Genomic DNA, 14487 nt, shown 5'->3' with positions numbered 1-14487 from the left:
TCTATGTTAAACACTCCAGGGTCCCATCCAAGACACACATTATCTGAAATGTGTCCCCATTGCTTCAGTGAGGGTGGGTCTAAATTCTGGAGCAGCAATGCGGGACTACCTTCACTGTGTTTACATTGAACCATTGAACGACAGGAGCGGCTACTGCAACTTAACAACATGGTTCACTACCTACTTCTCAAGGGCATTTGGGGACTAACGATAAATGCTAACCTTGCCAGTAATGTCCACATCCCATAAATACATTTTAAAAAGGATACCAATGGAGAGGGAAACAGAGACAGTGATCATGCTCAGTGACCTCACATTAGAACCGGAATAGGTGGCAAATATTTTTATACCGCACCTGCGCTGGGTTAATTAATCTCAAGGTAATTTCAACCGAAATTTACTTTCATTATTCCAGCATCTACAATTTTATTGCCTCTAAATTGACATGAATGGTCTGAGAACATGAAAGGGGCTATAAAAATAAAGTTTTTATTTCTACAAGACCTGAAGAAAACATTTAATTAGCAATGAGACATTGTCTCTGCCTAGCGGTTGACTGACTATTTGTAAAGCAACTATTTTTAATTATATTACTTATAAGAAATCATGAATAATATAAATTTAAAAGGAATTTCACAACCTTTTTTAAATTCTATTTTATCTTGTTACACATATTTATTGTTCAATGCAATTTGTAACCATGGTAAACAGGTCTAGTCGACTAATTAGCATCGATACCCAACAGTGCAGTAGCACTTTCAACACAAGGAATGTCTTTCAAAACGTTTTGATCTTTGCACTGCCTGATTTTTAAATAGTGGCATCAATCTGCAAACAGTAAAATGTTCTGATGTTTTGATGAAGGATTTTATTTGTTATTTTTCAAAGAGAAAATACTTTTCCAAAATCACAGTACATAATGGTTTGAACTGGAGATTATTAACAGCTGATTTACATGTTGGTAGTTACTCATTTCATTGGGACTAACATGGTGTCAAAGGTGCTTCTGTTGTGATGCATGGCATTGAAATTATATATTGATTAAAGACTAACTATGTTCACAATGCATTTGGGGAATCCCCCGAATTAGTAGTTTCACAAAATACCGCACTCACAATCTTGATTATGATCAAAATCAATAGGAAATTGCATTTCATTAAAGACTTTCTGAAGAAAGAACCCAACTCAAAAGCATCACCTATCCATTTTGTCCAGAGATCCTGCCTGACCCGTTGAGTTATTCAGGCACTTTGTGTCGTTTTTTAAAATATAAAGCAGCATTTGCAGTTATGTCTACAAGACTTTATATAATCTGGCCCTTTAAAGAGTTCAGCATTAAATGTTGACCATATTTTATTGCTGAATGTATTTTTCACACCATTTGCCTGAGCATTTGCAGTTTTGTCTTGTCTGGGCTGGATGCAGAATACAATTTCCACGACACTGTCCAACTTAGGAAACCTGAACGGAAACCTCTGGAGACTTTGCGCCCCACCCAAGGTTTCCGTGCGGTTCCCCGAGGTTGCAGGTGGTTGCTGGAGGTTGCAGTTAGGGAGACTGACAAAAACCTCCGGGAACCTCCGGGAACCTCTGAGAACCGCACGGAAACCTTGGGTGGGGCACAAAGTCTCCAGAGGTTTCCGTTCAGGTTTCCGAAGTGGGACAGGGGTTGATGCACGGCTGAAACTGTCCCTCGTTCAGCCTTGGCCACATGTTGGCCAGAATCTAAAGAACATTTCACACGCTCCTGTGTTAAATCACACAATCATTTCAGTGGCTTTGAACTAACATATTTTGGCTTCTACTTTGCCGATCAAAGCTGTTTTGCGTGGCAAATAGTATTTTGGATTTGGACTGTGCAAAGAAAAGCAGATTCATCACACAGAAATTTGGGCATGTCCTAGAGAGTATATATTGCAATTGCTCGTACATTTAAGATGCAATATCAGAAAGTACAAATCTGTGGTAATGTTGCAAATTGCTCAGCCTCACATTGTTCTTTAGCTATTGGAGACAGCAGTTCAGATATGATGGGGAAATGTGATTGTGATTGCCAACAATCCATCCCTAGACTCCACATCTACTCATCCATTCCCTACACGCTATTTACAATTTACAGCAGCCAATCAGCCTGCAACCTTGCACATGTTTGGGATGTAGCAGGAAACTGGAGCCCCTGGAGGAAGCCCACGTGGTCACAATGAGCATATACAACTCCACACAGACAGCACCCAAACCCAGATATCTGGTGCTGTAAGGAAGCAGCTTTACCAGCTGCTGCACCACTCTGCTGCCCAAATAATTTGTATACATACATTTATACATAAATGACTTTGACATAAATGTAGACGGGTCGGTTAGTAAATTTGCATGTGACACCAAGATTGGCGGAGTTGCAGACAGTGAGGAAGATCGTCAAAGTACCCAGTGGGATATCGATCAGCTCAGAACTGGGCAGATATATGGCAGATAGAGTTTAATCCAAGCAAGTGTGAGGTGTTGCAAATTGGGAGATTGTATATTAGAGGAAAATATACAATGAATGCCATGACCTTAAGAGCATTAATGTGTGAAGAGATCTTGGAGTCCAAGTCCTAAACTCTCCGAAAGTGGCAACACAAGTAGAAAGAGTAGTACAGAAGGCTTATGATATGCTTCCCTTCATTGGTCGGGGAATTGAGTATAAGAGTCAGAAAGTAATGAAACAGCTTTATAGGATTTTGTTTAGACTGGAGTATTGCATGCAGTTCTGGTTGTCCCATTACAGGAAGGATGAGGAGGTTTTGGAAAGGGTGCGATGAGGTTTTCCCCAGAATGCTGGTTTACACCAAGGATAGACACAATGTGCTCAAGTAACTCAGCAAATCAAGCAGCATCTCCCTGAGAAAAAGGATGGGTGATGTTTTGAGTCAGACCCTTCTTCAGACCAGTCTTAAGAAGGGCCCCGACCCGAAATGTCATCCATCCTTTTTCTCCAGAGATGCTGCCTGACCCGCTGAGCTACTCCAGCACTTTGTGTCTATCTTTACCAGAATGCTGCCTGGATTTGAGAGAATTAGCTACAAGGAGAGTTAGATAAACTTGTTTACGCTGGAACACCGAAGGTTGAGGGGAGACCTGAGAAAAGGATATAAAATGATGAGAGGCATAGATAGGGTAGACAGTCAGCACCTTTTTCCCAATGATTGAAAGATCAAATACTAGAAGGCACATCTTTAAGATGAGAGGAACAAAGTTTAAAGGGGATGGCTTTTGACATAGATAATGCTAAGTGCCTGGAACGGGCTGCTGGAAGCAGTGGTTGAGGCAGATACAATAGTTTCATTTAAGATACTTTTGGATAAGGTACGGATATGCTGGGAATGAAGTGATGCTGGTTGTGTGCAGGCATATAAGAGTTGAATGGCATCATGTTCCACACAGACATTGTGGGCAGAAGGTCTGTTCATGTGCTGTACTGTTCTATGTTCTGTGTTTCATCCATGTACCTGTTCAAGTGTCTTTTAAATTCTGTTATGCACCTGCCGCTACCATTTGCTCTGGCAACATATTCCATATACCCACCGCTCTTAGTGAAAAGGTTGCCCCTCAGATTCCTATTAAATCATGCCCATCTCACCTTAAACCAACGTCATCTATTTCTTGATTCATCATCCTTGGGTTAAAGATTGTGTGCGTTCATTCTATCTATTCCTAAGCTAGCTGTCGATATTTTCCTCCATTATTGTGTCTGGGTTTAATTTAGGACATGCACTTGGCAGAGTTCCCTAAAGGGCCTGTCCCACTTAGACGATTTGTTAGGCGACTCCATGGTTGCCGGGGTGTCGCCTGTATGGTCGTGAGTAGTCTCCGCAGTCGCCCAAAGAGTCGTAGCGTTTTTTCTGGTCGCTGCTGAATTTTGAAATGTACAACATTTTTCGCTGACAGTGGGCTTGAAGCCAATGAGCGTGGCCTGACTTCTCCTGACGTAGGTGCTGTCGTAGGTTGTCGCCAAGTAATGTAGGTTGTCGCTGGTACTGACTTTGGTGAATTCCATTGGCGACTGCCTACGTCAACCTACGTCAACCGTTGTTGTCGCTTGTCGTAGACATTGTCGAAGGGAGGTCCAGTCGCCGGGTTTCGGTGACCTGCTACGACTATGACAGTCGCTGGCATTCGCCGAAAGAATCACCTAAGTGGGACAGGCCCTTAAGGCACTTAGGACATGAAGATTTCCATACATTCTCCTACATATTCTCACTGGGAGGATTGGACCAGGTCAATCCATATTTTTCTTTCTTGGCAGTCAGTACAATCAGCTTGTTTCTGACCACAAATGTTGTGAACTCGCATTCACATTTGGGGAAAGGGCAACTTCTGGGGACCACAAATGTTGTTCCCAGTAGCTGCCCTTTACCCAAATGTGAATGCGAGTTCATGCTCACAGGTTGTAGGAGCAGAATTAGGCCATTCAGCCCATCAAGTCTACTCCGCCATTCAATCGTGGCTGATCTATCTTTCGCTCTCAACCTCATTCTCCTGCCGCCTTCCCATACACCCGTACTAATCAAGAATCTGCCAATCTCTGCCTTAAAAATATTAATTGATGGCCTCCACAGCTGTCTGTGGCAATGAATTCCACAGATTCACCACCCTCTGACTGTAGAAATAGAAATCCCCCTTCATCTTATTTCTAAAAGTACATCCTTTTATTCAGAGGCCATGGCCTCTGGTTGTAGACTCTCCCAGGTGGATACATTTAGAAAGGACATCAAAAAACTGGAGCAACTAATTTGATTCCTATATAGTTAGAATACGCCATAATGTGGAAATTTGCCTGCAAGGTATTGTCTAATGACAACAATGTGAATATTTTTTGAAGTTGACCTTATGAACTAAATGGATGAAAACTCTGAGACTCGACAATTTGAACAGGATCTAAGATATGCTGCGGATCATGACATCCTGAGATTTCATTTATCAAAGAGATGTGTCAAAAGCAAAGTGTTCAACTATGTCTAAAATGATCTCCCATTTTCAGGTCGTCCATTACTGGCTAATGTTATTATGGTGCTTTTTAGTCTGAATTTATGAAAAGTCCACATAATTATCCCAGAGGGGATTAGTCACTTTTATGAAAACCTTCTGCTATGGGTGCTTTGTTCCTTAAACTGTTGTAAATGTACCTTGAAGGCATGTTGCTGGTACCTTTGTACATTGTAGTTTTGATTTCAATTTCTGCTTCAGAGAGCCCTTTAAATGTTACTTAAGGATCGGAGGGATTTTTGTTTAACCTTTATGCTTTCACTTTTGTTGTGTGGATTCCAGGCAAGTTTAGACCTGGGGCCATGCATGTCTTTTCTCACTCATTGGCCACAGAGTGTAAAATTGTGAAGTACTGTGCTTTATCTTCGAGGCAGAAGTAATGACTGATTTCCTATCAAATGATATCTTTGGATGTTGGGGAAAAAATGCAACAATTTTCATCTTTTATCAGAGGCACTAAAAATGGTGTCACCACCAAAGAATAATTTTGCAACACAATAGAAAATGAGACACAATGCTGGTTGGTAGATTAGTTTGTCAACCTAGCAATAACCTACAGGTTTGTAAACCCACAGTGTCACAGTGGCGCAGTGGTGGAGTTGCTGCCTCTGGCAATCTCCAGTTTGTCCCAGCAGCTTAGTGCTGGTCTTCTAAGGAGGAGGGTTGGAAATTTCGGGCTTATTCCTGCAGTTCACCCTTGCCTTGAGAGGATGGGTTAACCAAAGATACTAGAGCAAGATCTTTGGTGCTAACAGTACAGGTTTCTTTCTGGCAGCTCGGCTTTGGGCTTGAAGAAGTAACACTGGCAGTCTCTGGATTATCCTGGTGCTGCTGGACATGGGGGCAGGGTGTGGTTGAGACGCCCCTCAAAGTAAGGGAAGAGAGTTAATACCAGTGGGCCACATGAGTGGCAAGGGTGTGTGGTAAGATTGTGTGATTTGTGTCAACAGTATGTAACAACGGGGAAAATATGGGGAGAAAAGATGAAATACAAAGGTAAGCGAGCCAATAATATAAAATAGATAGCAAGAGTTTCTTCAGTTAGATAACGAGCAAGAAAGAAGCAAGAGTGGGTGTTGGAGCGCTGGAAAATGATGCAGGAAAAGTGATAATAGGGAATAAAGAAATGACAGAGGAGTTGAATAACATTTTTGCATCAGCCTTCACAGTGGAAGACACCAGCAACGTGCCTGAAATTCAAGAGAGGCAGGGGATGGAAGTTAGTGGAGGTGCTATTACCAGGGAGAAGGTGCTTGGGAAGCTGAAAGGGTTGAAGGTGGATACATTACCTGGGCCGGATGTACTGCACCCTAGGGTTCTGAAAGAGATGGCTTTGGAGATTATGGAGGCATTGATGGTGATATTTCAGGAATCACTGGAGTCAGGAGTGGTCGCAGATGATTGGGAAATTGCCAATTTTACCCCGCTGCACAAAAAGGAGCAAGGCAGAATAGTGGGAACTATAGTCTGACTTTGGTGGTTGGTAAGAATTTATAGTCTATTATAAATTATGAGGTTACGGGGTTCTTGGAAGTTCACGATAAAATAGGCCAAAGTCAGCATGACTTTGTGAAGGAAAGGGGAGGTCTTGCTTGACAAATTTGATGGAATTCTTTGAAGAAGTGAATAGCAGGACAGACAAAGGAGAGTCAGTAGATGTTGCTTACTGAGATGAGAGCACACGGTATCAAACGGCAGATACTAGCATGGACAGCAGATTGGCTGGATTGCAGAAGACAAAGAGTGGCAGTAAAGGAAGCTTTTTCTGGTTAGCTGCCAGTGACTAGTGGAGTTCCGCAAGGGTTGGTGCTGGGGCCGCTACTCTTTACGTTGTATATTAATGATTTGGACGAGGAGGTTGAAGGCTTTGTGGCCAAATTTCCGGTTATACGGAAATAGGTGGAGGGGTAAGTAGTGTAGAGAAAGCTGGGACTCTGCAGAAGGACTTGGACAGGTTAGGAGTGTGGGCGGAGAAGTGGCAAATGGAATATAGTGTAGCAGAGTGTGGAGTCATGCATTTTGGTAGTGGGAATAAAGGCATAGACTATTTTCTAAATGGGGTGAGAATCAAGAAATCTGAGGTGCATTTGGACTTGGGAGTGCAGGATTTCCAAAAAGTTAATCTGCAAGTCGAATTGGTAGTAAAGAAAGCAAACTCAATGCTAGCATTTATTTCAAGAGGGCTTGTATACAAAAACAGGGATGTAATGTTGAGGCTCTATAAGGTGCTGGTAAGGCCACATTTGGAATATTGTGAGCAATTTTGGATACCATATCTGAGGAAGGATGTGCTGGCTCTGGAGAGTCCAGAGGAGGTTGACAAGAATTATCAAAGGAATGAGGAGGTTAACCTGTGATGAGCATTTGTCAGCTCATGGCCTGTACTCGCTGGAGTTTAGAAGAATGAGGGAGGACCTCATTGAAACATACCTAATAGTGAAAGTCCTGGGTAGAGTGGACGTGGAGAGGATGTATCCACTAGTGGGAGAGTCTAGGACCAGAGGTCATAGCCTCAAAATTACAGAAGCTTCTTTTAGGAAGGAGATGAGGAGAAATGTCTTAAGTCAGAGGGTGGTGAATCTGTGGAATTATTTGCCACAGAAGGCTGTGGAGGCCAAGTCAGTGTATATATTTAATGCAGAGATAGATAGATTCATAATTAGTACAGGTTTCGGAGGTTATGGGGTGAAGTCAGGAGAATGGGGTTAGGAGGGAGAGATAGATCAGCCATTATTGAATAGCAGAGTAGACTTGATGGGCCGAATGGCCTAATTCTACACCTGTCACATGACCTTATGACTGAGGAAAATTTGTCCTTAAAGTGAAGTGTTATATTAAACATGTATCTGCTGACACGTAAAGAACTGTAAAATGGAGTTCCTTGAACTCCCCCAAGTCTTATCTGGAAATGGTCCAAACTACTTCCGGGATAGGGAGATGGTGTGCTATTTATAGAAATGACTATCCCCACCTCTTCTCTCCGCTTCATTTGAGACTAAAGGGAATGGGGAAATAGAACAGAACCATCAAAGAACATAAATATAAGAACATCTGAAATTGAAATAGGTGTAGTTCATTCAGGCTATCCCTCCTGCTCCAACATTAACTAACATTCTGACTGATCTTTTACATCAGCAACACTTTCCTGCATCAATCTCGTATCCTTTGATCCTGAATATTTTCCATCTGCCATATCTTCACCTATGCATTCTACATTACCTACTTCAGCTACCTACCTGGATATACTTGAAGCCTTGTTTACATCTTCTTCACATCCCATGCAGCCACCCCGCCCAGTATCATCAGCAAGCATTCAGCTCAGTTTATTGTCACGTGTACCGAGTTACAGTGAAAAGCGTTTGTGACGTGCCATCCATTCAGCAGAAAGACAATACATGATTACAATCAATCTATTTACAGTGTATAGATACATGATAAGGGAATAACATTTAGTGCAAGGTAAAGTCAACAAAGTCCGATCAAGGATAGTCCGATGGTCATCAAAGGGGTAGATAGTAGTTCAGCACTGCTTTCAGGTTGTGGTAGGGTGATTCAGTTACCTAATAACAGCTGGGCAGGAACTGTCCCTAAATCTAGTGGTGTGCGCTTTCACACTTCTATACCTTTTGCTTGATGGGACTCTGCAGAAGGACTTGGACAGGTTGTGTAAGTGGGCAGAGAAGTGGCAGATGGAATAAAGTGCAGCAGAGTGTGGAGTCATGTATTTTGTTAGTAGGAATAAAGGTGTAGACTATTTTCTAAATGAGGTCCGATTCCAGAAATCTGAGGTGCAATGGGACTTGGTAGTGCTGCTGCAGGATTCCCAAAAAGTTAATCTGCAGGCCGTATTGGTAGTAAAGAAAGTAAACTCAATGCTAGCATTGATCTCATGAGGGCTTGTATACAAAAACAGGAATGAAAATGTTGAGGCTCTATAAGGCACTGGTATGGCCGCATTTGCAATATTGTGAGCAATTTTCGGTACCATATCTGAGGAAGGATGTGCTGGCTCTGGAGTGGGTCCAGAGGCGGTTTACAAGAATGATTCCAGGAATGACTAAGTTAATCTATGATGAGCGTTAGTTGCCACTGGGCCTGTACTCGCTAGAGTTTAGAAGAATGACGGGGGACCTAATTGAAGCATACAGAATAGTGAAAGGCTTCGATAGAGTGGATGTGGAGATGATGTTTCCACTTGTGAGAGAGTCTAGGACTAGAGGTCATAGCTTCAGAATTAAAGGACTTTTTTTAGGAAGATGAGACATGTCATTAGTCAAGAGGGTGATGAATCTGTGGAATTCTTTGCCACAGAAGGCTGTGGAGGCCGTCAGTGAATATTTTTAAGACAGAGATAGATAGATTCTTGATTAGTACAGGTCAAAGATAATGGGGAGAAGGCTGGAGAATGGGGTTAGGAGGGCGATTTACTGTAGATCAGCCACGATTGAATGGCAGAGTAGACTTGATGGGTGAATGGCCTTATTCTACTCCTATTCCTTATGACCTTACGATGAATTGAATGTATGTACAGCAATCCAGTTTTGACCACACAATGGAACTGGTGGTCTCAGGTTTTGTCCCAGTGGCTCAGTCTTCCTCAAACCTGCAACAGGAGAACTCAGCTGACAGGGATGTAAGCCACGCTGAAGCACCTGGGTTTTACTGGGAGTAGGTTGACAAGGTTCAAGTGGCCAATCAATCTCAGCTAACAGGAGCCAGTTGTTATCAGTGATGCTGAGGATTGGCCTCTCCTTGCATGTCATCCGGTTAAAGGGATCAGAGCAACATCCAAGGGAGGGGGGGGGGGCGCTGTCACAAAATCTTCACAGTCGTCTCAATGCTGCTATCAGTTCAAAGTCACCACTGGCATAACCAGTCTCTTCAGTAATTATACTAATGCATCTCACTGTGATCACAATTATTGCAGCGCAAGGGCATATATCAGGTTGCTGAATTGTGTGATGGAATTTGCTGTCAAAGTAGCCGCATGTGGGAAACTGTGTGCTTTTGTTAGCATGAAAATGTCAAGCCAGCCATTCAGCTCACTTTTGACCTGCATCGAACTGCACCATATTGCGAGATCGTTTAACTCCACGAGGGGCACTTTGTCTCAGAATGCAAATAATTTTTCATTTTAAACAATACATCCAACCCCATTACTCACTAACTTTGTCAACATTGTCTTTGATGCTTTTTGCTTTTTTTTGTTCTAGTGCCTGATTTTTTTTTAAATGCTTTCAATCCAAGATATATATTTTGGTTTGTTCATTTTCTCAGTAAAATATGTGCCTTTTCACCTCTTGCTTTCAGGGTACAATAACTTTAATGCACTAATGCTGGAAAGGATTTAGGGGGTGGGGGGGAAGCCATATTTAGCTTGGATTATCACAGCTGGGAGATTGCATAAGGAGGGAGGAGCATTGAAGAATTTTGAAGAAATGAGTTGGTCAGATTACAAGACCCTTCAAGGACTGTGACAATGCAAAGATCTTAAAATAAACACTGTCAGAATACAGAGAGGAAACGAGGGTTTAAAAATTTGGAAAATATCAAACGTGGAATAAATTAAAAAATATCGGAACATAAGAAATAGCATTGGTATATGTTGTAAGGCCCTCAAGCCTACTCTGCCATTCATTAGGATCACGGCTGATATAATCTTCACCTTAATTCCACTTTCCTCCAAATTCATTGTCAGCCTGTTTTTTCCCATAGTCCATGGATCTACAGTTCAAAAACCTGACTGCATTTCTTTGTGGAGAAGGGTCTCGACCTGAAACGTCACCTATTCCTTTTCTCCAAAGATGCTGTCTTACCAGCTCTGTTACACCAGCTTTCTTCCTACACATACATTAATTTACAGGCTATTTGTATCATCGTTCTGTGAATCTTCAAGGCTTTCTGTGAGAATCTTTTAATTTTAAAAAGATACTTTGAGAACACCCTCTTTGAGAACACCCTTGATGTGTTTGGCCCGCCTTCCTGGAAATTTCCTGCCATGACAGAAGTCAGGACAGGAAGCTTGTTTGGAGTCTTAAGGGCGTGTCCCACAAGCATGTGACTCCATGCGGCAAGTGTGATCTAAGCGACTCCATGCGGCAAGCGCTACCTAACGTGGTCGATTGAGCCGTACGGCCTCGCCGGGCCGGTCCCACTTCGATCGCCGGAGCCGTATGGAGTTGTGCGGAGATGGTCCCGACATCGCGCGGGGCTCCAAAAAACTGACCGCGTTAAAAAATTCCGTGCGGCAATGGCCTGCCGACCCGCAGCCGCCTCGGCGCCATACGTCACGCGCGAACTTCCCGGAGACTTCGCTCGCACTTCATGTCACTCACTCGACCTCCACGCGGCCCCCGCTTCTGGTTAGGTAGCGCTTGCCGCATGGAGTCGCTTAGGTCGCGCTTGCCTCATGTAGTCGCATGCTCGTGGGACAGGCCCTTAATATCAGGCATTCAGATGATGAATAATATCTATACATAACTAACACTCTGATCTTCTGCTCTTCCAGTTTTGCATTTTTTTATATTTGCGCAAAAACAGTACACGATAATGCTATGATATTTTGCCAGCTTACTCATCATTCTCCTGTGCTACAAGGGCAATAAGTTTTGTTCTGATCGATGGTATATTTTAAAAGTTATTAAGGTTTAGAAATCTTTTAAAAAACGCACATGCACAGATTGGTCTCCTCTCCTGTCATTCGCCGGAACGGCGACGCCCCTTCCAGCACCATCGCCGCACTGATTGGCTGAGTCCACTGTCAGTCACGGGTGGCACCCGCCTTGCCCGGCTAGGAGAATATAAAGCTGAAGGAGCGGAGTGAGCATCATTAACGCTCCGCCAGCTGGAGCTGCATCTGCCGAGCGGGCGAGCGGTGCTGTGGTGCCGAGCGGGCGAGCGGCTGAGCCCACTTCACGGCCTTGGTGGTGCCCAGCTGCGGGCGCCGTTGGCCGCTTCATCTGACCCGGGCTTCTACCTGTCAGGCCCCGGCCGGGGTTCTACACGGCGATCCAGGAGGCATCGAGACCACAGTGGTGAGACCTCGCGACAATGGAGCCGTGGTGGCGGTGGGGCCTCGCTGTGGCGGTGGGGCCTCGCTGTGGCGGTGGGGCCTCGCTGTGGCGGTGGGGCCTCGCTGTGGCGGTGGGGCCTAGCTGTGGCGGTGGGGCCTCGCTGTGGCGGTGGGGCCTCGCTGTGGCGGTGGGGCCTCGCTGTGGCGGTGGGGCCTCGCTGTGGCGGTGGGGCCTCGCTGTGGTGGTGGGGCCTTGCCGAATTTCAAAATCTGCAGAGAAATCTCTCTTCCCCTTTTTTCAATTTTCTTCTGTCTCATGTTAGGTGGAAGGGGAATAGAGGGAGAGGAGGGGGGGGGAGGTAGGGAGTAGGGAATGGAGGGAGAGGAGGGGGGGGTGGGGGAGGTAGGGAGTAGGGAATAGAGGGAGAGGAGGGCGGGGTGGGGGAGGTAGGGAGTAGGGAATAGAGGGAGAGGAGGGCAATGGGAGAGGTGAGGAGGGATAGTGGGGGTGATAGAGGGAGGTGAGGAATGGGGAGGTGGGCGATAGAGGGATAGGAGGGGTAGGGAGGGGAGAGGAGTTATGGAGGGAGGGAAGGAGTGACTGAGGGTAGGGGAAAGGAGGAGGAGGGAGAGGTGATGGTGGGATTGGGAGAGGGGAGGAGGAGAGGGGAATGTTCCTGGGGAGGTGAGGAGGAAGAGTGGGGGGGTTGAGGGAGAGGAGGGGCTAGGGAGGGAGAGGGGGGATAGTGGGGGAGGTGAGGAGGGAGATTGGGGAGGAGGGGGAATAGAGGTAGAGGAGGGGGGAGTGGGGGAGGTAGGGAGGGGGGAATAGAGGGAGAGGAGGGCAGTGGGGAGATGAGGAGGGATAGTGGGTGGGATAGGGGGGTGTGAGGAGTGGGGGATAGAGAGAGAGGAGGTGTTAGGAATGAGAGAGGAGTTATGGAAGGAGGGTGGGAGGGTGGGACTGAGGGTAGGGGAAAGGAGAGGGAGGGAGAGGTGAGGGATGGATTGGGGAGTGGAGGAGGAGAGGAGAAATAAGTGGGAGGGTAAAGAGGAGAGGGAGGGAGTGCTGGGGGATGAGGGGTAATGAGCTGCAGCTGCACAGTTGGGGGCTATGCATGAGTGGTGGAATATTGCGTTGGCGGAACGGGTTGCGTTGGGGGAATGGGTGAGTGGTGGAATATTGTGTTGGGGGAGCAGACCCAAAGGCCTGGTATTATACGGTTCTAGAATAATAATAATAATAATAAGGGTGGCACAGTGGTGCAGCAATAGAGCAGCTGCCTCACAGTGCTAGACACCAGAGTTCAATCCTAACCCCAGGTGCTGCGTGTGTGGTGTTTGCACGTTCTCCTTGTAACAGCGCGGTTTCCTCTGGATGCTCCAGTTTCCGCACACAGAAGTATGGTTTTGGAGGTTAATTGACACCTAATGTGTAGGGAGTGGGTGAGAAAGTAGGAACAACAGGAATACAGACAGGAAACAAAGATTTAAAAATTTGGAAACTACCAAAAATTGAATCAATTTTTCAAAAAAGTTGGAACATAAGAAATAGAATCGGAATATGTTGTAAGGCTCTTGTCTACTCTGCCATTTATTCAGATCATGGTTGATATCATCTTCACCTTAATTCCACTTTCCTCCATATTCACGATAAACTTGTTTTCCCCAGTCCACGGATCTACAGTTCAAAAACCTGACTGCATTCCTTTACAGACTATTTGTATCATCTTCACAACTTTCTTTCCCATCTTTCTTTTTACCATATGTTAACGTGGCTGCAATATATTCAATATACTCAATCCCATCAGTGTTATTAATATAATTTCAAAACAGTTTGTGCTCCAGCACTGAATCTTGTCATATCCAAACTTGCCAGCGTAAATAGGATGCATATATCCCAACTCTCAGTCTGAAGAAGAGTCCCAACGCGAAACATCACCTATCTATGCCCTTCAGAGATGCTGCTTGACCCGCTGAGTTTGTGTTCTCCACTAGATTCCACCATCTGCAGCTCCTTGTGTCAATCCCAACACTCCATTTTCACTTATTTGTCAAATCCTCTATTCATGCTAATATATAGCTCCAACATCATAGCTTCCAACTTTGTAATCCTTTAAGAAAATTACAAATGCATCTACTGACTGTCCTTTATCCACTATGTTTTTTTAGATCTTGAAAGACTTTGCTAAATTTGTCAAGGACGATTTCCCTTTCATAAAACCATGTTGACTCTGCTAAATCTGCTGAAATACTTCCTAAATAATTGATCGTTATTAAGGTTGCAGAGGATTGCAAGCTAACAGCGTCAAATAAATCGGCAGATAATTTATCTTCTATCTTTCCTGGAAATACAAAAAGATAATTACAAGCAGCTATCATGTCATTTATTTTTAATTCTTTTTCCTGCTAAACCTGCAAGATCAGCATTTATTGCCGAGTTTACTGGG

General features: G+C 44.5%; 1 long non-coding RNA gene across 1 annotated transcript; it reads left to right on the top strand.

The window, feature by feature from the left end:
- The first annotated feature begins 6762 nt into the window (after positions 1-6762).
- On the top strand, positions 6763-8830 carry LOC116980186. Its single transcript, XR_004413882.1, has 3 exons — positions 6763-6986; positions 7627-7632; positions 8697-8830. It is a non-coding gene; the product is annotated as an uncharacterized LOC116980186 (long non-coding RNA).
- The last annotated feature ends 5657 nt before the right edge of the window (positions 8831-14487 follow it).

The sequence above is a fragment of the Amblyraja radiata genome, chromosome 13 (genome assembly GCF_010909765.2).
Source record: "Amblyraja radiata isolate CabotCenter1 chromosome 13, sAmbRad1.1.pri, whole genome shotgun sequence".
NCBI lineage: Eukaryota > Metazoa > Chordata > Chondrichthyes > Rajiformes > Rajidae > Amblyraja > Amblyraja radiata.
This window is presented reverse-complemented; position numbering and strand designations above follow the sequence as displayed.